Source organism: Tursiops truncatus, chromosome 9, assembly GCF_011762595.2.
Source record: "Tursiops truncatus isolate mTurTru1 chromosome 9, mTurTru1.mat.Y, whole genome shotgun sequence".
NCBI classification, from domain to species: domain Eukaryota; kingdom Metazoa; phylum Chordata; class Mammalia; order Artiodactyla; family Delphinidae; genus Tursiops; species Tursiops truncatus.
In genome coordinates, this window is record NC_047042.1 from 26,418,550 (window position 1) to 26,442,234 (window position 23,685).

General features: G+C 36.5%; 1 protein-coding gene and 1 pseudogene across 1 annotated transcript in view; one reads left to right on the forward strand and one right to left on the reverse strand.

The window, feature by feature from the left end:
- SEMA3E (semaphorin 3E) overlaps positions 1-23,685 on the reverse strand; it is a 256,505-nt gene that overhangs the window by 208,780 nt on the left and 24,040 nt on the right. The gene's annotated exons all lie outside the window — the stretch shown is intronic.
- LOC141279605 (histone H2A.N-like) lies at positions 17,177-22,141 on the forward strand (annotated as a pseudogene).

Consider the following 23,685-nt stretch of genomic DNA (forward strand, 5'->3'; position numbering starts at 1 on the left):
ACCAATCACAACCTATATTCCATAATATCTATTAGGTATTTTTTTTTTTTTGGCTGCTCCACGTGGCTTGTGGGATCTCAGTTCCCCCACCAGGGATCCAACCTGAGCTCCGGCAGTGGAAGGCCAGAATCCTAACCACTAGGCCACCAGGGAACTCCCTCCATTAGGTATTTACTTGTGTGTTTTTCCTTAATCAGAAATACTGCTTCATCACAACTACATATTCAGCTCAAAAATCTCTTCTTTTATACCATCCTTAATTCAGTCAAATGTATTCACACATTGCTGACACAAATGGGAGGCTGTCAAATACAGGACATCGGCACGCAATTTACTGTTTGAACTGCGGTATGTTTCTTACGCTCTCTGGACATGGTTTCCTTATATGTAAATGCAGATGATAATACAGGGCATCTCACATATGAAACCCTTGGAAGCTCACATACTCTAGACTAAAAAAATATAGTTTATTCTCATAAATAAAGCAATTTGCTTTCTTCAATTTTATTGAAAATTATTTTACTTTATTTACTATGGTTTATCCATACTATAAAAATCTAAGCAGCCCTTTAAAAGAATAAGGTAGATCGAGATATGCTGATAGGGGAAGAATCCCAGATATACTGTTGATTAAAAATCAAGTTCCCAAATAGTCTATTATTTTATGGTATGAGCCCATTTATGTAGAAAACAGCTAAAAACCACACATACACATATAAAAACTTGTGCATACATGGTCATGTAAATATATATGCATGTGTACATAATTATAAATGGCATATTGTAAATACATAAGATTATGTAGGAAAAAGTTTGAAAGTATACTACAGAATTTTTTAAGATAATGATTATATAAAAGGAGTGGAGATGAAAATGTGTTATAAAATATGTATCTGTGTTATATGACTTTTTTAACCCAAACAGATTATTTGAGAATTACTTATGTAATTAAAATATTTAAATACAGCTCTAAGCAGCAACTTCTATGTTTTCACAACTTTTTATACTTCAGTTATTATTGATTTTTATATACGTTAATTATATTTGGCGAGAAACTGACAATATTTATACTAGTAGCCCTTTACTAACTTATTTTTAATGTTAAAAGTCACTCAGTGTCTATACTGGTATAATAATTGATTCTCATACATTAAAGAAGCTCAAAAAATGTTTATTAACAACGACCTAGATGGGTGGGATAGGGATGGTGGGAGCGAGACTCAAGAGGGAGGGGATATGGGGATATATGTGTACATATAACTGATTCATTTTGTTGTACAGCAGAAACTAACACAACATTGTAAAGCAATTATACTCCAGTAAAGATATTTTAAAAAAATAAGAAAAATAAAAACATAAGCATTGTGAAAACCTCTGTAGTTAAATGCCTGGGCAGATGATCATTAAGAAACTGCCGTTTAAAAGCAGCCAGGTATTTCTCTTTCTAGGTGAAGACACTGATGCTCATCTAATGTGAAGCGTCTCTACTAATTAACTTGAATATTAATGCAATGTCACTTATTAGTATTCGAAGCTAGTGAAGGAGATGACAAAAGTCACACAATTATTATAGATGCATTTGCTAATAGCTTAAAGTTTAAAGGTGTTAGACCCTTTTCCCTCTATCTTAGTGGTCTTTAATGACTTCATCTCGTTTCTGAATGTTCTAAATAGTCCACATTTGCCTTAGATCACATTAGCATGAAAAGTAAACAAAGGTCACGATAATAAGAAACAAAGAAACAGGCAATCTTAGTTACAGCCCCACTAGTGTAATCTCTGGAAATCTCATCCCCAAATCCCCATGGCTACTTCCTAAAGCTGCTAGGGGATCTTACAACTGTAGCACCCTGCTCCTCAGATGCTCCCAACAGAGGCTGACAAGCTCCTGTCTCTGTGGTGACAACCCTGGAACCTTCCAAAAAGGATGCCTCCCTCACTTCTCATCTTTCGCAGCTCACTGAACTGAGGTGTGTGAGTCGCAAAGAAGGGTAGAAACCCTCTTCACTTCCGTGTTCAATTCCATCATCAAGTCAGAATCAAGTGCATCCATCCTCAGCCCTCAAGGTACTTCACTGGCTCTACCAATGATCATTTTCTCAAGTTAATTGTAGTTTTACCCAGTTGTTATTATACCTAGTCCAGAAGATAATCTGATTGGCAAGGTTTTCTCTTACTCTCAACACTATTCCTTTCCTGAGACTTTTAACAAGTAAGCAGGCTTATTTGTTTTATACTCCTCTCTTGTTTCTTCAGTGTGAGTTTCTTTCCCACCTAAGATAATTATTTATTGAGATTCTGCCTATATTATATATATATAAATTATAATTATCTATGATATTAAAAATTGCTCTTGTTCCTGAGAGACTTAAAGATGGGAGTTTGGTAAATTTCACTTCATTCCCAGCACATTCAAGTACTGGCCTTTACATGAGGCTGCTTAGCTTTCAGACAACTGGAACCTAATTGGCCCTCCGCATGGGACATCTAGACCTGTGCTGTACAATAGAAATATAATGTGAGCCACAGATGTGCACCACATATGTAACTTCACATCTTTTATAAGCTACATTTTTAAAAAAGTAAATAAGTATCAGATGAAAATAATTTTAGTAACATATTTTTATTAACCAAATATATCTAAAGTAGTATTTCAATATGTAATCAAAATAAAATTTAATGACAAATTTTATATTTATTGAAAAGGAGTATCGGGACTTCCCTGGTGGCGCAGTGGTTAAGAATCCGCCTGCCAAGGCAGGGGACACAGGTTCGAGCCCTGCCTGGGAAGATCCCACATGCCACAGATCGACTAACTAAACCCGTGCACGACTACTGAGCCTGCGCTCTAGAGCCTGCACGCCACAACTACTGAAGTCCACACGCCTAGAGCCGGTGCTCCACAACAAGAAAGCCACTGCAATGAGAAACCCACACACCACAACAAAGAGTAGACTCGCTCACCGCAGACAGAGAAAGCCCGCATGCAGCAACGAAGACCCAATGCAACCAAAAATAAATAAATTAATTTTTTAAAAAAGGAGTTATCTATTTTACACTTATAGCACATCTCAATTTAGACTAGCCACACTGCAAATGCATAACTGCATGTGTTTAGTGGCTACTTTATTGCTTAGTAGAGATCTGGCTACTCAAAAAATTCTGGGTTTCAACTGGCTCAACAGTTTAAGCTTGATCTAAAAACCTTGTTTCATGTTAAGACTTTTCTTAAATACCAAACTAACTTCGGTACAGCATGTCCAGTGATGAACTCCTCGCATCTTGAGAAACGGTTTCCTCAGATCAGTACATAATTGCCTGCTCCCTGCACTACATGTTTTATAATGCTTTTTTAAAGTTGCAGAAACAATATTTCTTTTTAATGCAATCATTTTGTAATTTACTATACAATTAGGAAAAACAATTTCGTTTTTAAAATAAAAGATTAATAACAAATCCTTACTGTAAAAAATCAAACACCACAGAAGCACATAAATTAAAAACTGAAAGTAGTCTCCCCTTGCATTCCCTATTCTGTTCCCTAGAGTTACTCAAGGTTGCTGTGTATCATTCTAGACATTTTTCTATGTTAAATAGATGTTCAGACAGAGGTACTAAATACTGCATCCAGATTTGCCTAATGAGGATGAGTAGATTCACTGGCAAAGTCTAGTGCATTAACATGTTTGATGACTACTGGAAACATTAGGTGGCCTAACAGAAGGCACTGTACTCTTCCTTGCTGGTAGAGCTCCTATTTTGTCTGAGTGTTCACAATCACTGTTGCCATGTGTGCACAGAAGAGCTAAAAAGTGGGATATTGATTTGTCTGAGCCCATGCGGTAATTCCCTTTCCCTAGCCAAAGACTGACTTTGTCAAAGGTGTACGATGTAGTTTTGTCCAATGAAAACAAGGGACAAGGAAGGGATTTTCTTGCTCATAAAACAGCTGCATGGAAATGAAAAGTCTTCTTTTTCTTTGGACTTTGCTGTCTACCTGTGATGCCTGCAATGACATGTTGTGGCCCTGAAAGGAATCAGCCTAAGGATAGAAGTTAACATATCAAAATAAGCATATGACAGCTCAATATTAAAAAAACAAATGACCCAATCAAAAAATGGGCAGAAGACCTAAATAGACATTTCCCCAAAGAAGACATACAGATGGCCAAGAAGCACATGAAAAGCTGCTCAACATCACTAATGATTAGAGAAATGCAAATCAAAACTACAATGAGGTATCACCTCAGACCAGTTAGAATGGCCATCATCAGAAAATCTACAAACAACAAATGCTGGAGAGGGTGTGGAGAACAGGGAACCCTCTTGCCCTGTTGGTGGGAATGTAAATTGATACAGCCGCCATGGAGAACAGTATGGACATTCCTTAAAAAACTAAAAATAGAACTATCATATGACGCAGCAATCCCACTACTGGGCATATACCCTGAGAAAACCATAATTCAAAAAGACACATGCACCCCAATGTTCATTGCAGCACTATTTACAATAGCTAGGACATGGAAGCAACCTAAATGCCCATCGACAGACGAATGGATAAAGAAGATGTGGTACATATATACAGTGGAATATTACTCAGCCATAAAAGGAACAAAATTGGGTCATTTGTAGAGACGTGGATGGATCTAGAGACTGTCATACAGAGTGAAGTAAGTCAGAAAGAAAAAAACAAATATCATATATTAACACATACATGTGGAACCTAGAAAAATGGTACAGATGAACCGGTTTGCAGGACAACAGTAGAAACACAGATGTAGAGAACAAACATATGGACACCAAGGGGGGAAAGTGGCGGGGAAGGGGGTGGTGGTGTTGGGATGAATTGAGAGATTGGGATTGACATATATACACTAATATGTATAAAATGGATAACTAATAAGAACCTGCTGTATAAAAAAATAAATAAAATTCAAAAAAAAGCCAATAAGCATAAGAAATGATGGACAGGATCTCTGATGTCATCACAGAACTGGTGTCTTCCTTAGATGTGAGATAATAACCTTCTTATTGCTAACCCACTGTTGGTTGTGTTTTCTGTTCCTTGAAACTTAAAGCATCTTAACTGAGGCAAACATCAAGAAAAATATGTTTTATAGACATTAGTCAAAATGAAATAGGAATAATTTTCATTAGTGAATTGAGAATTTAAGCCACCAGTTCTCGATGAGGAAGTTATTGATTTTCTGTCAATTTACTTCCATACATCATCCATACATTATAACTTTATCTGAGAGTTATTTGCAAAGAAAGAGTAATTCTCAAAAGAATAGAAAAACAAATGTTCAGTTTTACTGCCAGTAGAAATAACATTGACACAATTTAGGTAAGCAAACTGTAAACACACCATCAGAATTGTTTATTTTAAAATGCTTTTGTATGTGTGGAAACCTTCACTGGATTATAGGATATCATGGGACCTGCTGTCAGTAGCAAGTTATAATTGTTTATTTTTATAGTGTGGTGATTTTCTTCCTGTTCAATTACTATAGTCTACACATTGCTCAGAGTATTCCACACCCTGAGCTTGAAGAAAAGTAAAATATAAACTATGCATTATATTTAAAATATATAGTACAATATTAACAAAAATAGTTTTAGCTACCATTTGGTAAAGCCAAATTCAAATATCCTTTCAACATTTCAACTTAACGTACACTTCTAAACATAGAAATTAAGAACTTTGATAGATTTAATGGAGTGGTATCAAACCATATAAATTAATCATATAAAACTATGATTTTTGTAAGCAAAATGATGAAATATTGGCAATTTCACATGATTTGAACTAAAATAAACATTTAAAACTTTTTCAAGAAACACAAAAACTGGTATTATTTTGAATTTCAAAGTTTTTTTTCTTTTCATAATGATCATAGAAGTTCAGAATGCTTATGTCACTTACCTAAGAAACTAGAGCTCTACTCGGTAAGACAACTGTAACATAGCAGATGGGAAAGGGATAGGTGGGGATTTTATTCTTTGCTGATGTACATCAATTTATTCTACGTAATTCTAAGTCAAACATTTTTTGATCCAGTTATAACATTAAATCTGTTCGCAGATACAGTCATACAAAAAAAAAAAGCACAACCACAACACTGCCTTATAACTATAATGAATGTTCTATTCTAATTGTGGGAATAAAAATATTTATAGGTATTGGTATATTCACAGAGCACAGTGTTAATATGCTAATGTACATTTTTAACACATCTTTGCCATAAACTTTAGAAATACTATATATGGTAATGCTTTTATTTTTAGAATATCATTTACATGGAAAAGGATGAAATTGAGACTTCTAAATTATTCAGCTGCTCTAGCTGACGATTACTATTCAAAATCAAACTTCTGCTTTGTGCTAAGTGTGACAGAAGCTAGATAAAATGAATAAATATGTAATTAGGGTTAGGCTAATGGGTATGTTGGGGGTAATACTTTGCTTGCTGCATTGACAAAGCATTAATTATTTCTAGGTTTTAAAGAACTATTGCGTCTACCCTATCTTTTTAGCATTTTCTCTGATTCATATAATTTTAAAATAACAGACCCAAATTTACATTTTTTCCCCTATCTCATCCTAACCAATGGTCATCATCCGGATTAAGCCAAAAGGCTTAGAACTTTTCTAACATCACTGTGATATTTAGGAGGTGGGATTATCAATACCTGATGACTGAATATAGAGGGACATAGTAAATGGGGAGAGGAAAGTGATAGGTTCAATTTGGTATCCAGGAGGATATAGTAAGTAGTAGGCAGTTGATATATAAGTTTGGGATTCAGCAAAGTATCTCAGCTGAAGGCACCAAACTTGGGAATAATTACCATAGAGGAGCTAGCTAAAGTAAAGGAAGTGGATGAAACAGCTGAAGAAAACCTGGTCGGAGAGTATAAGGGACTGAATGGTTGTGTCCCTTCCAAATTCATATGATGAAATTCTAACATGCAATGTGATGGTATTAGGAGGTGGGGTTTGGGGAGGTAATTAGGTCATGAGGGTGGAGCCCTCTTGAATGGGATTAGTACCTTTCTAAAGAAAGACCCCATAGAACTCTCTTGCCCACTTTGAGCCATGTGAGGATGAAGAGTTCGGCAGTCTGCAACACTGAAGAGGGCCTTCACCAGAACCTGACCATGCTAGCACCCTGATCTAAGACCTCCAGCCTCCAGAACGGTGGGAAATAAATTTCTGCTGTTTATAAGCTTCCAAGGCTATGGTATGATACTTTGATATAGGAATCCTAACTGCCTAAGACAAAGAGGGAAGAGAAATAGGAGAGAGAGGTGCCTTGGAGAATGAGAGACGCAAGTGTTTGTAAAAAGGAGGACATGAGTAAAGTCAATTAAGCTGAGACCTAAAAAGCATTTCCTGAAGTAGACTGCTAAGGTAGTTAGTGGCCAAATTATGGAGAGCCTTGTCTATTAAACTTTAGTTACTTCACTGGCCGTCAAATATTTTGAAGTGGGGAGTGACAATATCATAAAATCAAATCCGTGTAGTAGTAATTATCTCTGAGGTAGGTGAGTGAGTGAGTGTGTGTGTGTGTGTGTGTGTGTGTGTGTGTGTGTGTGTGTGTTCAGGGAAGGGGTTGCTGAGAGAGGGAGAGAATTTTGGACCAGCTAGAAAATACGTAGTCTGTTTTAACAAGTTGATCATTGTGGGAATGAAAAGGAAAGCACAGATTAAAAGAACATTTAGATATAAAATCAAGAGCACTTAGTAACAGCATGTAGAGGCTGAAAAGCAGCTAGGAGAAATTAGAGATGATAGTGGGAGTCACAGACTGAAGTCACCAGCAGGATGGTGGTACTCTCAACTGGAAGTAGAGATGTGGGGAGAAGAATAGGTCTGGGTTGTATTATAATGAGTTCCATTTTTGAAAGACTGAGTTTGAGCAGTCAAGAGAATGCCAGCAAGCAGTAAGATACTGGATCTATTGACAACGAATATTTCAGATCTACAGATGTGGATTTAATTGATCCTCAGTGCAAGAGCAATTTATCCATATATTTTGAAATACTTTTAAATACACAACAGATCATGAAGAACCTAGGGGCAGGATGGGCATAAAGATGCAGACCTACTAGAGAATGGACTTGAGGACACGGGCAGGGGGAAGGGTAAGCTGGGACGAAGTGAGAGAGTGGCATGAACATATATACACTACCAAATGTAAAACCCATAGCTAGTGGGAAGCAGCCCCATAGCACAGGGAGAGAGGGGTGGGATAGGGAGGGTGGGAGGGAGACGTAAGAGGGAAGAGATATGGGGATATATGTATATGTATAGTTGACTCACTTTGTTATAAAGCAGAAACTAACACACCATTGTAAAGCAATTATACTCCAATAAAGGTGTTAAAAGATAAATAAATACACTATAGAAATACCCAACGAAACATGTAGTGCATAAATGGAAGTTGGTTTCCGTTGACGGCATTTGCAAAACTATACTTTAATTACCTGTAGGCAATAATTTTTAAAACTATATTTGGGGCTTCCCTGGTGGCACAGTGGTTGAGAGTCTGCCTGCCGATGCGGGGGACACGAGTTCGTGCCCCAGTCCGGGAAGATCCCACATGCCACGGAGCGGCTGGGCCCATGAGCCATGGCCGCTGAGCCTGTGCGTCTGGAGCCTGTGCTCCGCAACGGGAGAGGGCGCAACGGGAGAGGGCACAACAGTGAGAGGCCCGCGTACCGCAAAAAAAAAAAAAAAAAAAAAAGAATACTAGTCAGTTACTTTGTACAATGTCACTTAACTTGTGTTTGTACGGTGTTTTCTCAAAATTCGATTGAGGTTATGCATTGGGGATACCACAGATATACATTACGTCTCAGTGCATCATAATAGAAACTCAAGATTTGATAAGTCTGGTGATGTTCACACTGATTGTTCTGTAAGGTAGCAACTGCCAGGTTTCTCCACTGTAAAGTTACTATGTTTTTCTTTGTAATTGATAGATTTGGGGAAGGGATAGCTACTGAGTATGCAAATATCCCCTTTCTCCTTAAACTTTTGTCCACTAATTTTAGCATCCATCATTGGGTCTTGCCTGCAGCAATTATTACAATGGTGTTCTAAGGGTGATTTTCTATTTCCCTCATTTCTTCTACAGTTTTAACTGAAATTCTTCTATAGGAAAGAGTTGTCCCTTTTCCCATTCACTTATTTTTTTATTTATTTATAATAGCATGGGCTCACAGATATTTACATCATTCTCTTGGTATAATCAAATACTGTCAAAATTTATGTGTTGCTTGAATTGTTCCAGGCTTGGCCATAGTGAGCTCTTCTAGGTTGGATCCTGTGTCCTTTTGACACTTCACTTTTCCTTCCTTTCCCTTTCTTTTTTTCCTCCCTTCCCTCCCTCTCTCCCACATTCCCTCCCTCCCTTCCTTCTTTCCTTCCTTCCTCTCCCTCCTTCCTTCCTCCCTTTCTTCCATCTTTCCTCACCCCCTCCCTTCCCCTCCCTCTCTTTTTCTCTTTTCTTTGCTTTCTTTAGAGTACATTCATGCTCCAGACTCATCTTGTATTTTCCCTACTCCAGTCAAACATTAAATCTGTTTGCAGATACAGTCTGCAAACTCCAACCACTCCTCCAAAGAACCTCAGCTCCTTTTAATGGAGAATGCTATGTACTGGAAATGCTCTTCGCTGCTTGAGTGTCACTGTTTCTAGGTTCTTTCAATGAATAAAGACAGGAGATATATGTATGTATATTAACACATTCATAAACACTGTTGCATGTCCCAATCTCTTTCATATGTCCTCCCCCCACCCTCTGATCTCATGATGGCATCTTGGACCTTGGACCTTCCTATATTTATATGAATTTATGTGAATCTTTTGGCTGCCCCCTAAAATTTTCCTAGGCACAGAGAAAAAATATCAGTGGGGTCAAATATTCTAATTGAAAATGGTAACTTCCTGAGGTAGGACTCTTAACCTGATCTCTCTTACCTGACAGTCTATCAGTGGTGTACCTCAATTACAGATTTCCCATTTAACCCTCAACACCACGACCACACTGTTCTCAATTAATCTATAAACTGATGGCTAGACCAGTTGGACAGGTGAGAGTTTGTCACTTCTAGAAACAACACTAATACTCAGCTTATAGAACCACCAGCACAATTATCTATCTATGGATAGCACCCATATACTTTATAGTCCTGGCAAGGGACACATCTATTTAAGTATCTCTTCTGACACTAACACTGTGACACAAAGTCTTACGCCACAGTGAGCCAGACTAGACAAGAACCAGAATAAAACACTTGAAATCATGCTCTAAGCCCAGCCAGTTTTGATCATGAAGGTCTCTGGTTATTGTAGGACCCAGATCTCATGTGGAAAAACTTGATACTTTTTTATGGTAGTTATTTTTGCTAATGAAAATGTGTCACCGGCAAGGAGAGCCTCCAGTGATATTCACTCTGTAATATTCCATCTCTGTGGACTCTCTGGTAAGAATGCATTAGATCAATACACTGTCTTAGCACTCTGTTTTTTATGTCCATCCATTTTACTGTCTTGACTGTGTTTTGCTCAACACTAGTTCTTTGTTACCAGCTTTCACTGAGTTGTGGTTCCATGAACTGTCCTACCAATTAGAAAGTGTCCTATGAATACATTCATACACATTGTTTCAGTGTAGCAAGCTTTACAAGTCTCTTGCCCATTTCCGATCAGTAACTGATGCTACATTTTATTGGACTATATTCAACTTTGTCCAAACATAGGTTCCACGTAGATAAGACAATATAGCACAACTCTATTTTTCTTGGTTATTGCTGTGGCAACAGTATGAATTCACGGAAAATTTACTCTGTAGGTAGTATAGGGTCAAGTTGTAATCTAATATCCAACTCAATTCAAATACTTCACCACTATCCCTCACTGTTCCTATAGAACTAATATTTCATAATTTGATACGAAGAAAAAATTATCCTAATGGGAAAATATATATACGTACAAAAGAATATATATATGAGGCAAGGAATTAGAAATAATTTAGATTAAAAGAATGGCCAAGTTCATCTGATGGTTTATTTCTGGGAATTGAGAGGAAGAAAACTATTTGGAAGGCATTGCAACTAACTTTGCGCTATTACTATGAAACCTCGTACAAACATATCAATTGTGGTTTCCAAAAGGTTCTCACATGTACTATAGTCTCTCGTGAATATGGAGATTTACGGTCGTTGGCTCCACTGAAGCTGAGAATGCTAGGGGAGAGGTGAGCTAAATCTACCTGCAGCGGTAGGTGTAGGCTGGATCTCCCAGATGGCACAAGGACTGGGCCAAAACAAATGCAGTGAGATCCTGGATCTAGCATTTCTCCAGTATCTTTTTATATACTTCAAGTTTTCACCATATTAAAATGTAATTGTTTTAGAGATCCTTTAAAAGACTGTAAGGATGGTACCATGATAAATGATGTCACTTTATTCTGTTGGTCAACTTTAGTAAATGAGTTAGTGAGGGAAAGCAGTGAAATAATTAAATAGTATAAAGTACTGAATACTAGTGGCTTTTATAAAGTGATCTTGGGTTTTACTCATCCCTTCTTTGCTTTCCCAGGTAGACAACTAAGTCAGTGTTTATATATAAAAATCAATGGTGCGTCGCTGCTATTACTCAGGCTAGAGTCCTCTCATTGGAAATATGCTGCATTAATAATGCCTGCAGTTTGCTGCTCTGGACATTTGCAGACCTTAAGCCAGAAGAATCAACACTCAGAATGAACAAGCCTCCTAAGGCTTAGCGATAACATAATTTACCTCCGGAAAACCTGTTGTGATACCCCTCTGCTTCTACAGCATCTCTACGTGTCTTTGTCAGCACTTATCCCATGAAATGCTATGTACTTAACTGTATATCAATTTTCTCCTTAGAACAAAATCTGTATGTTATATACTTTTATATCTCTTAAGACTTTGTATCTCTATAAGACTGCGTGCCTAAATACGTGGCACTGAGTAAAGATCAGCTAAATAAATTTATAAGCAGAAAACATTATGGAAGTTTTTCTTTATAAACACAGTCTCTAGGAAAATTTTTGTAGGCAAAATAGTTCTGAGTTAAATTTGCTTAAATGTTTGGATTTACTTTTTATCACACTTCAGAAAATAATGTCCAATATGAAAAGTCTAAGAACTCGAGTTTTTGAGAGCAAAAACTGAAAGTAGATAAAGCTCTGTGGTTTTAAAAGTCTTAGTGAAGTATTAAGTACACATTTTAATTAAATACAGAATGATGTCATTGTAAGTCAGTAGCATCTAACATTTTCCACTTCTAGCCCTTTCTAAAATAGTAAATCTAGAGGAAACATTAAGTTATACATAACACAATGTCCCTTTCATTAAAAAGCTATGAGATTATTATTTTTCTTCCTTCTAGAGGGTAAAGTATTTTGTGGTTAAGCAAAAGTACAAAACTTCCTATGTGAATATGAGACACGAGAGAAGCAATTTAATCATTTGAATCTAATGAATGCCAAAATAGTTCATTTATACTGGGAGCTTAAATATAATCATTTAAAACTTTCGCTCCAAGGTTGATTTATAGCTATTAAATACTTTCATAGCTGTTCCTTAATGACTTTAAAATTAAGTTGATTTTTGTTACATAAATATGAGTAGTTCTACACAAGATGAATACAACAGAAGTGAGTATACAGATGGCCCATTGGGCATTTACAACCTGACAGTTTACATATAGACTAATTTCCACATTCAGACATTCAAAAAACCATTCAATAGTATTAAAAATCATTAGAACTACATAATGAGATAAGCAGAATAAATAAACCCTTGTTCAAAGTTATATGCCTATAGTGTTCCAATCCTGTTTTATAGCCAGCATTGCATGAGGTCCCGCTAATGTGCTGCTGTGTGTGTGTGTGTGTGTGTGTATCTGTTTCTAAATAATAAATAGTAAAATTGTTTTTGAAAGAAGTTTTTGGAATTTTAAAGGTCAGTGTATAAAAAGAAGAGCACGCTTTTTAAAAATGGGCATTTACCACACAATAAACACATTTCATCAGTAATGGATTTGTAGAAAACTTAATTTTATAATAAAGATCATTTTTTCCATCAATCATATTACATAAGTATACTACTGATTAATTTGAGGGCTTCTGAAAAATGGCTCCCATATTTTATTTTTCCTCTCTCATCCTACAGACTATCAAATGTTCCCTATAGACTAGGTAACATTATTTTATTTGGTTCTACCTTATATATCTTGCTCTGGGCCTTTGTTCATCAAAATCCTTCAAAATAAAATACTCTCCCTTTGTTTCTATCTCTGTCAAAATTAAAACTTTTCCTCAAAGTCCTTCTCAAGAAACAGACGGATTACATCAGAAATTAAAACCTAGGAATTACCACTACCAAGAAATATTCATTATTAGAAGCATGGCAGAATCTCAAGCAATATGAAGGTAAAACAAAGAAAAATTGTGGCTTTTTTTTCTAAACAGGGTCATAATCTTAGAGAAAAAAGGATAACTAGAAATAAGTGGAAAGTTAGGAGGCAAAAAGAAGATTGAAAGATAAATTCCAATGGCAAAATTAAGTAGGAACGGACTAGGCTCTAGAGAGTTGCGGTAGGCTGAATAATGGCCTCTCCAAAGACAAGCGCACCCTGATCGCTGGAAATTTGTGAATATGTTACCTTACACAGCCAAAGGGACTTCAGTGTTGTAAAGAAGTTAAGGTTTTTGAAATGGGAGATAATCCTGGATTATCCAGGTGAATCCAATGCAATCACAAGGGTCCTTGCGAAAAGGGAACAGAAGGATCAGAGTGAGAGAAAGAGGTGTGATGAAGAAAGCAGAGGTTTGAAATGATTCAAGGAAGAGGCCACAGGTCAAGGGATGTAAGTGGCCTCTAGATGCTATAAAAAGACAAGAAAATGGATACTTCCTAGGGCTTCTAGAGGGAACATCGCCCTTGCAACCTCCAGAACTGCAAGCTAATAACTCTGTGTTGTTTAAAGACACTAAGTTTATAATCATTTGCTACATTAACAATAGGAAACTAATACAAAAGTCAATACAATTCAATGAACGCCACTTTGGCTTTAACTCAGACAAAATTTGTGTTCTGAAGTCCCATTTTGTCATTTATTTACTGTATGAACTTGGATTAACTACTTACTCTCTTTGATCCATCCTATTCACTGTGATATGCACATAAGATCCCTTTCTGAACACTCTTCCCCTGCATATTCCACGTGAACCTCACTCACCAGCTAAAGTTCTTTGGCTATTTGACTCATTTGAGTATCATAAGTTGCATATAGTAGGTCCTCAATAAATATTTGTTAAGTGAAATTGAAACTGATATTTAGTCCACCAAAAATACGGAATTTCATAGATACTTGTTCAAGAAAATACAGTTAAGTTGTACAGTATTTCTTCAATAAGCTTCCAACCCAGCACTATATTTCTCCAAGAAATACCACTTACCCACTGAGCGAAGTCCCCTACTTCTGGGAATAATAAAGCATTTAGAAGCACAGTATGAATGTGTACATCATTAACTCTCATTTCCCCACCCCACGCCCCCCCAAAACCCCTGAAGTTCATACGTTAATACAAGTGTTGGATTATTGTCACTGCTTGCTGGCTATATGAGGAAGGTGAAACATAAAAGAGAAAAAGGAGTAAAAAAGCATAAAACTTTACGGTGGGTTCTTTTTTGCTTTATACTGTGAATAGGAATATCTTCAACTTACTACTAGGTAGAGGAAGTGAGAAAAGGTCTCATATTTTTATGACATGAAAGCTAATACTATTTAAATCATAACTACTCGTACAGAAAAATGGCACACCTATTCTGAACAAAGCTAGATGCTGCTATAGACACTTTATTAAGGATATCAGAAGGTACTCTGCCCCCTGTGCTAAGTTTAGTTTAGTTCTTTAACTTAGTTCTAATACCAGCAGTGAGACAGGTACAGTTTTATTTTAAAGTGTAAAGAAAAAGACCAAAAGTTCAATGATTTTCTCACAAAAGTAAATATTTTCTAATCCTTTAAGCCACATGAATATATTTTGTTTGCTGTAAATCTCTGCATTCATCTAAAATATTGTATAAAAACCTAGCCATTTAATCATTGGAGCCGTCTATTGCAACACAACAGTACTTATAAAAAGTATTTATACAAACACTTGCCTTCTTTGGATTTGGCTACTCCTCTTGCACATGTGTTTTTTAAAAGCTGTAAGAAAATTAAGGTGCTAAGAAACTGAACAGGAAGTTAAATTTGTGTAGAGCTTATCTCACCAAATCACCCACTGTCAGAAGTTTCTTCAGGTACCGAAAGGGAAGATTGATATCCCTAATTGCATGGTTCACCTAATGAAACTGAATATAATCACATTTCTGGAAAGTGAAATTGTTCTAGCTTCTGATAAAGCACTTCTTCTTTAACTGTTGGAATAAAATGCATTAGTACATTTGCAAAGCAAATAGGTTTAAGGAGGAGGAGAGAGGAATTTCATCCCTTACTCCTGAAAGTGAAGCAAAATCTGTTTAAGAAGCAATAAATGTATAGAAAGAAAGGGAATGCCTCTCTTCAGATATATTGTTCCATTTAAGTGCTATGTGTATATACTCTGAATCAAGCTGTCTATAATTTATGAAAAAATACCTGGCTGTAAGGGCTCTTAGATGGAATTCAAGTAGACGTGATCCAATTTTTTGGTTTTAAACCTAAGTGGTTTTTTCCTTACTATTTAGATATGCATAGAAACCTTTTATTCTATGAACTTTTAAATATGTACAAAGATACAATTTTAAAATTAAGAACAACTGAAACAAATAATAAAAGTTTCCATCTCTCAAATATGTTATTAAACATTTTGAGACCAGAATCCTAATTGCCCTTTGGTGAACAGCAATCATTAGATATCTACTCAGCATTCAGCAGGTTTAGGTAATGGTACCTGGTAAGAAAATTGAAAACTTTCAGACTACTGCCTTGGATGCAAAACCTTTGAAAGTCTTGATTTACAGAATTAAGGGAACAAAATGGTTGACAGTTCTTCCGGTCAGGGTGACCTATAAAACGCCATTGAATTGATGATTTGTTAGCCTTAATATTTTAGCAGGTCATCCATTTCCTGAGTAGTCTTATGAGATTAAAAATGTCAGGTTGGATATTATGGTTTTAAACAAATATATGTATTTTCCTATTTGCATATTATATTGTGACCAATATAAGATTACAGAATAGGATCTACTAAAGTAAAGCTTCCAAGACTATTTGAAATTAAAGCTAAAAACAGTGTAATTTCATGATCTTTGTTATACTAAGGCTATTTGAAGCAAAATGCAGGATGTGATATATATCACCATTCCTTAAATGTTAAGTCCACAGGAATGAAGCTACATAAACTTGTACCAACACTTTCTGGTTGGTAAAACTGGAAAGAGTTCAAGAAGGCTGAACTTCTATATGAACACTCAGAAGTGCTATTCCAACCATAGAGATGATGCTGAGATTAGCACCCACTGAGCTAATTTGTCTTTCCTCTTGAACCCCCCAGAGTGAAATGACTTAAGGCAGGACTTACGTAACTTTAAAGAAATACAGATTCAATCAGTTAGCTATTGTGTCCACATGACGACAAATAACATGTTTGACTCAATTTTTTTTTTAACTTAATTTACTTTCATTTACTCTGAACGTTTGAAAATTGCTGGATGTTTTCGGGTCATATTATCAGCCTAAATCTCAAAAAATAAACTGTAAGTGTTATAAAATACTTTCTCCACTCGAGCACTTTCTCTACCTTTGTAATCTCCTTACTATACTATCTTGAAGAGGACTTGCCTTACATATGTTAATATTATGGGAGTGGGCTGTCCGTATTGATTAAATTAGTCAATTGGAATGCTTTGCTCTCAGTATTATCTATATTTATGTAAAAAAAAAACTCCATGTTTTTAATCTTTTAATGGTTTACAAAAAATATGAACTGTCTTGTGGGTTTATTAGTCATTCCTTCCACAAAAAAATCTATGAAATTAAAATCAGAATGCTTGTAAGTGTGAATAATGCAGTACTGTTCTCAAGCTGGAGAATAAACAGGATCTTTCCTTAACAAGTAAAGTTGGAGCTGAAATCTAAAGGATGAGTAACATTGAGGAGAGGAGAGCAGGAGAACCAGAGGATGAATGTGCAAAGTCGAGTGTAGAGGCAGAGAGGCAAGGAGGAGTAGGCTTTTTCTGGGAAAGGCTAGTGAAGTGGGGGAAATGTAGGGAGATGGGCAAAGGCCATCTCATGAAAAGGAGACTTGGAGACCATAGTCAGAAGCTACTGAGTAGCTTTAATTGCAGAGGTGGTATAACCAGACTGAATTTTTTTTATGATTATTTTAGCTTCAGTCAAGAGAACAAAAAGGAAGATGATAAAAAGAAAAGAAAAAAAGAATGATGTTCAATGAGCACCTAAGGAATGATTGCATTTGTCCAGGTTATATATTATCTCTTTTGTAGGTTTCTCCTATTGCTATATTATTTTCAATACAAAACAATATAGCATTTTTTAAAATAAGGAATTTTTAAAAGAAAAACTTTCATAATCCTACTACTTTTAGACAGCTACTTTAGTTTTATGAGTTTAAAAATGTTTTGTCGAGATGTGTAGTTTATATCATTGTAATCATAGTACATATATAACTTTGTGTTTTGCTTTCGTCATGCTTCAGTTCATCATAAACATCCCCCTGTTCCTGTTATACATTATATTCCATCAAGATAAGTCATAATTGGTATAACCAGGCTATTACCATTAGTCTAGAAGCACTAATCTGAAGGCCATGGATATTCACGGGCTGTCTTATGGGAATCCATGAACTGCTTGAATCTGGATGCAATGTTTTGAATGTACATGCAAAGTCTTGAATTTTTCTAAAGAATCCATAGTATTCATCTGGTTTTCAAATGGCATGCAACCCAAATGGCTACGAGTACAGATAAGCATTCAAAGTTGGTAAAATCCCAAGTCGCACTGTGTGAGAGAGCTAAGTGAAAGGAAAGTACACTGTGGTACAACTTGCAGCATAAAATTTCATTCATTTTAAGGATTCAAGGGACGCCTGCCAAGAAGTAAAAGTAAAGCCATCTGACATATTTCTAAGTATTGAGAAAGTATAGAGAAATGTCTAACAATTTGTATTGAGAAAGATAATTTAAACATTATACCGTATGCAATTTATTCTTCTCTCTCATTTACCTCTTATTTTGGGGGGAATTATATTTATTTATTTATAAGCAGGTTCTTATTATTTATTTTATACATATTAGTGTATATATGTCAATCCCAATCTCCCAACTCATCTCACCACCACCACCCCTCCACCCCGCTTTCCCCCGTTGGTGTCCATACGTTTGTTCGCTACGTCTGTATCTCTATTTCTGCCTTGCAAACTGGATCATCTGGAACATTTTTCTAGATTCCACATATATATGTTAATATACGATATCTGTTTTTCTCTTTCTGACTTACTTCACTCTGTATGACAATCCCTAGGTCCATCCACATCTCTACAAATAATTCAATTTCGTTTCCTTTTATGGCTGAGTAATATTCCATTGTATGTATGTGCCACATCTTCTTCATCCATTCATCTGTCGATGGACACTTAGGTTGCTTCCATGTCCTGGCTATTGTAAACAGAGCTGCAATGAACACTGTGGTACATGACTCGTTTTGAATTATGGTTTTCTCAGGGCATATGCCCAGTAGTGGGATTGCTGGGTCGTATGGTAGTTTTTAGTATTTTAAGGAACCTCCATACTGTTCTCCATGGTGGCTGTATCAATTTACATTCCCACCAAAAATGCAAGAGGGTTCCCTTTTCTCCACCCCTCTCCAGCATTTGTTGTTTGTAGTTTGGTATCTGATGATACCCATTCTAACTGGTGTGAGGTGATACCTCATTGTACTTTTGATTTGCATTTCTCTACTAATTAGTGATGTTGAGCAGCTTTTCACGTGCTTCTTGGCCATCTGTATGTCTTCTTTGGAGAAATGTCTATTTAGGTCTTCTGCCCATTTTTTAATTGTGTCGTTTGTTTTTTTAATATTGAGCTACATGAGCTGTTTATATATTTTGGAGATTAATCCTTTGTCCGTTGATTCATTTGCAAATACTTTCTCCCATTCTTAGGGTTGTCTTTTCGTCTTGTTTACAGTTTCCTTTGCTGTGCAAAAGTGTTTAAGTTTCATTAGGTCCCATTTGTTTAGTTTTGTTTTTATTGCCATTACTATAGGAGGTGGGTCAAAAACGATCTTGCTGTTATTTATGTCAAACAGTGTTCTTCTTATGTTTTCCTCTGAGAGTTTTATAGTGTCCAGTCTTACATTTAGGTCATCAATCCATTATGAGTTTATTTGTGTGTGTGTGTTAGGGAGTGTTCTAATTTCATTCTTTTACATGTAGCTGTCCAGTTTTCCCAGCACCACTTATTGAAGAGATTGGTTTTCTTCATTTTCTACTGTATTTTAAACATTACAGTAATAAAATTAAACATCGCATACTGAGTGATTATGGATAAGTTTTAAGAAAGCCAAAGAGATTCCCCTTCATTTGTATAAATAATTTTTAAATTTGCTAAAATGAACTGTAAAATAAAATCAAGATATTTGTGGAATATATTAAATCTTGATTTAAAGACAAACTATAAATAAATTTTGAAAAAAATGTATATTATGTATTAAATACCCAAAGCGGAGAATGGACATAGATTTTTCATACTGAATATAAAACTGCTGTAGACATAGACTTTTCATACTGAATAGAAGACTGTTGTAGAGACTAGCAGAAGCTGGACTTTAGTCTGAAGGCCATGGGATGAAAGATGTAGAGAGTTCACTCTACCTATCTCCCCCGCTTTTCTAGTTTTCTAATCTTGACCCTCTGTGGGCATAATTTATGAAATAACAAATGCAAATCACTTGGCAAAAATACCTAGAACATATGTATGCATAGTAAAGAAATCTAGAGCAACTATTATTCTTTTTTACCTTCTATACAACTAGAGTATATGTACAGAAAATATTTTTTACATTTAACTGGCATGAAGAGTTATTAAAACTTTAAACTTAAGTTATCCCTTGATTTTCTTAAGTGTTATGAATATTACAATGCTGTGACTGTGACTGAACATGTTTACAGCATTAACTGAAACATTGCCATACAGTCCTAAATGTACCTAGCCCATTCTCGAGAATTATATCATACTGTCCTCAAACTTCAAATACCTTTTTATGGATGGAATTGTGTCCCCAAAATTTATATGTTAAAATTCGAATCCCCAGTACCTCAGAATGTGACTGTATTTGGAGATAGGCTCTTTAAAGAGGTAACTAAGTTAAAATGAAGGAATTAGGATGGCCCCTAAATTAATGTGACTAGTATTCTTATAAGAAGAGGAGGTTAGGACACAGACACAGAAGGAAAACCATGTGAAGACACAGGGCACAGATGACCAAGCCAAGGAGAGAGGCCTTAGAAGAAACCAATTCAGCTGATACCTTGATCCCGAAATTCTAGGAAAAAAATTTCAGTTGTTTCGGCTACCTCATCTGTGGTATGTGTTATTGGAAGCCCCAGCAAAATGATGCACGTGCCTTTCCTCCTTCCTCTCCCACAGTGGAGGACCTGGCTTCACATATAAGTGAGAAACTAGAAGTTGTAAAAAGAGAAGTCCCCAGTTTTTCCACCACCATCAATCCTACCTAACCCTCTGCACCAATACTCCTATACTCTGCTGCCCTCTGCACTCCTGTCACAGCCCAGCCTCTGCTCTGCTTTAATAAATCCCATCTCTCACCTACTCAAGGACTTTCTTCCCTCTTTTGCATCATCAATTGTTCCCTCTCACCAGATCATTCCCTCACTAGACAAGCATGTGGTACATCACACACGTTTAGCCATCACTCCCCTTGACCTCAGGTCCCCATTCAGCTACCACACGATCTCTCTGCATACTCACTCCTCCAGCAACATTTCCCATGAGAAAGTAGCAACTCCACGATTCCAGCTGTTTAGGACAGAACACTTGAAATCATTTTTGGTCTCCTCTCTTCCTCTTACATCCCATAAGAAGCTATCAGCTAATTCTGTTGGATCTACTTTTAATATCCACATCTTTTCTTTCTGTCTCCATCAATTCCACTTACCTCCAAGCCACCAAGTTCCCTTACGTGAACTATTAAAATAGCCTCCAGATTGGTTTCTCTGTTTCAAACCTTGTCCCTAAAGTCTATCACCTGCTTATCCAATAGTCAGTGACCTCTTCAATCTGAAAGTCAGACCAAGTCATTGTAATTCAAAACTCCAACGGCTTCCTATTCCTGCAGGTGAAGCCCGCTCTTCAGCATTGTAGACAAGACCCACAGATCAGCTCCCCATCTGCCTCATTAATTTCACCTCTATTTCTCCCTGCTCAGTTCACTGTTAGAATGGATAAATGACCCTCTAGTTTCAATGCCTTTGCACTTGACAGTCTCTCTGTCCATAATGTTTTCCTCCTAAGCTTCCATATTTCTTTTATTTCTCTACTGAAATATCACTCAACAGAGACACTCTTTCTGATCACCCTATATAAAGCAGAACCCCTGACACATTCTATCTTCTTTCACCCACTTTATTGATTTTTATTCAGAGTGTTACTCAACAAGTAACATATATATATATCTCAATCATTAGGCCAGTGGTCTGAGTTAGGTGTATATGGATTAAGCCTTCCATGAGCACTTCATTTGCTTCATGGACTACAATTTCCTAAGAAGACTACAATTTATATCCCAGACAAAGTGAAATACGAATGGGCCAGTTCAGCCTTTGGGAAGAAGAGGAGGAAGAAGCAGATCTATTTTAGTTTCATGCGGAAAATCCTAAAGCAAACCCACCCAGACTTCAGCAGGTGTTTCTGGGTCTTGGATGCACTGGGCTTTCTGAAGGATCAGCAACTGGAACGGGTTAGCCTGGAGGCAGTGAGACTGTCCTTCTACAACCACTGAAAAGCCATTACCAGCAGGGAGATCCTTGAAGCAGTCAAGCAGAGATCCTCTCGGAAGAGCTTTTGAATACATGAAGTGGATCTGAACGGCCCTGTTGTTGAAATGATTGCACTTGTCAAAAAAAACTGGATATGTCAGAGGGCTGGGTTGGAAGACAAGGTATCTGAGAAGTACCTGCTGCAACAGGACACTTGGTGCTACACACCGGGTCTCTGGGTCCTCTGATTTAATTTGTGAAAAAAAATAAAGGAAAACTGTCCCCCCCTCAAATACATAAATATATACTTATTTAAATAAATATATATTTGTTTATTTAAATATTTAAATATATATTTATTTATTTCAGAGCTAAAGCACAGTAATAATACAGTTCCTTCTAACCATATGTTCTCATATTCTCAGTAAATACTTAAAATTCTAAGATCTTACTATAACAAGCACTGTGATTTAAGCTTTAATATTCAAATTAATCCAAAGAACAATCCTATAAAGGAGATGGGTACACCTTACAGATGAAGGATTGAGACAGGTAGTAAATGTAATGACAAATCTGCACACCACTGAGAAAGACACTTTGACATACTAAGGGGAAATAATCTTTCAAAACCCACACCCATAATTCAGCCTGTTGTATTCAAACAGTACAGACACTGGGTTTGAATCCAGTTTTGTTATTTGCTAGCTACACGGCTTCACTTGGGGAAGGCATTTAAACAACTGAGCCTCTCTTAGCTTACTCATAAAATATGAATAATAATACAAAGGTATTTGGAGGATTTGAGGTGATGCATCTAAATCATTGAGCACAAAGTAGGTACTTAAAAACAGTAATTTTTATTCATATTGGAAGAAGCACCCTAACTTCTTGACTACTCTGAAACCTGAAACCAACAGAAACTTGTGTTCTGTAGTGTCTCCCAATGAATCCAGTTAATCCATCCTGTCTTTCTCACCATCCTCCCATCAATAAAAAAATAGCATACAGAATGCAATCTAAGACATACAGTAATAAAACATGGGAAGGAACTGTCAATTCTCCTTTGTGAATCAGACTGTATGATTGCTTAAAATAGACCTAACAATATCATGCTTTTTTTTTTTTTTTTTGCGGTACTCGGGCCTCTCACTGTTGTGGCCTCTCCCGTTGCGGAGCACAGGCTCCGGACGCGCAGGCTCAGCGGCCATGGGTCACGGGCCCAGCCGCTCCGCGGCATGTGGGATCTTCCCGGACCGGGGCACGAACCCGTGTCTACTGCATCGGCAGGTGGACTCTCAACCACGGCGCCACCAGGGAAGCCCCTATCACGCTATTTTTAATGGAGCACTGTAAACCACAAAATATGGAATGCTTACTGTTTTCAGAAAGTACTCTCTTTACTCATTTTATCTAAAATTGAACTAACAAGGAGCCTTATTTACCATCTACACAGAGAAACAGACTTAGTCTAATATGATATGAGAATAAGAATTCAAGCCTAAAAATAATCCATATTAATACACTTAACAAAGCTTTTGAATGAAGATTATTTGTACTTTTTCTGCATTTAATAGTCTTTTGTATTCCACAATCCATATGTCAACTTTTGATCATTATTTTTCACTCTTAACAC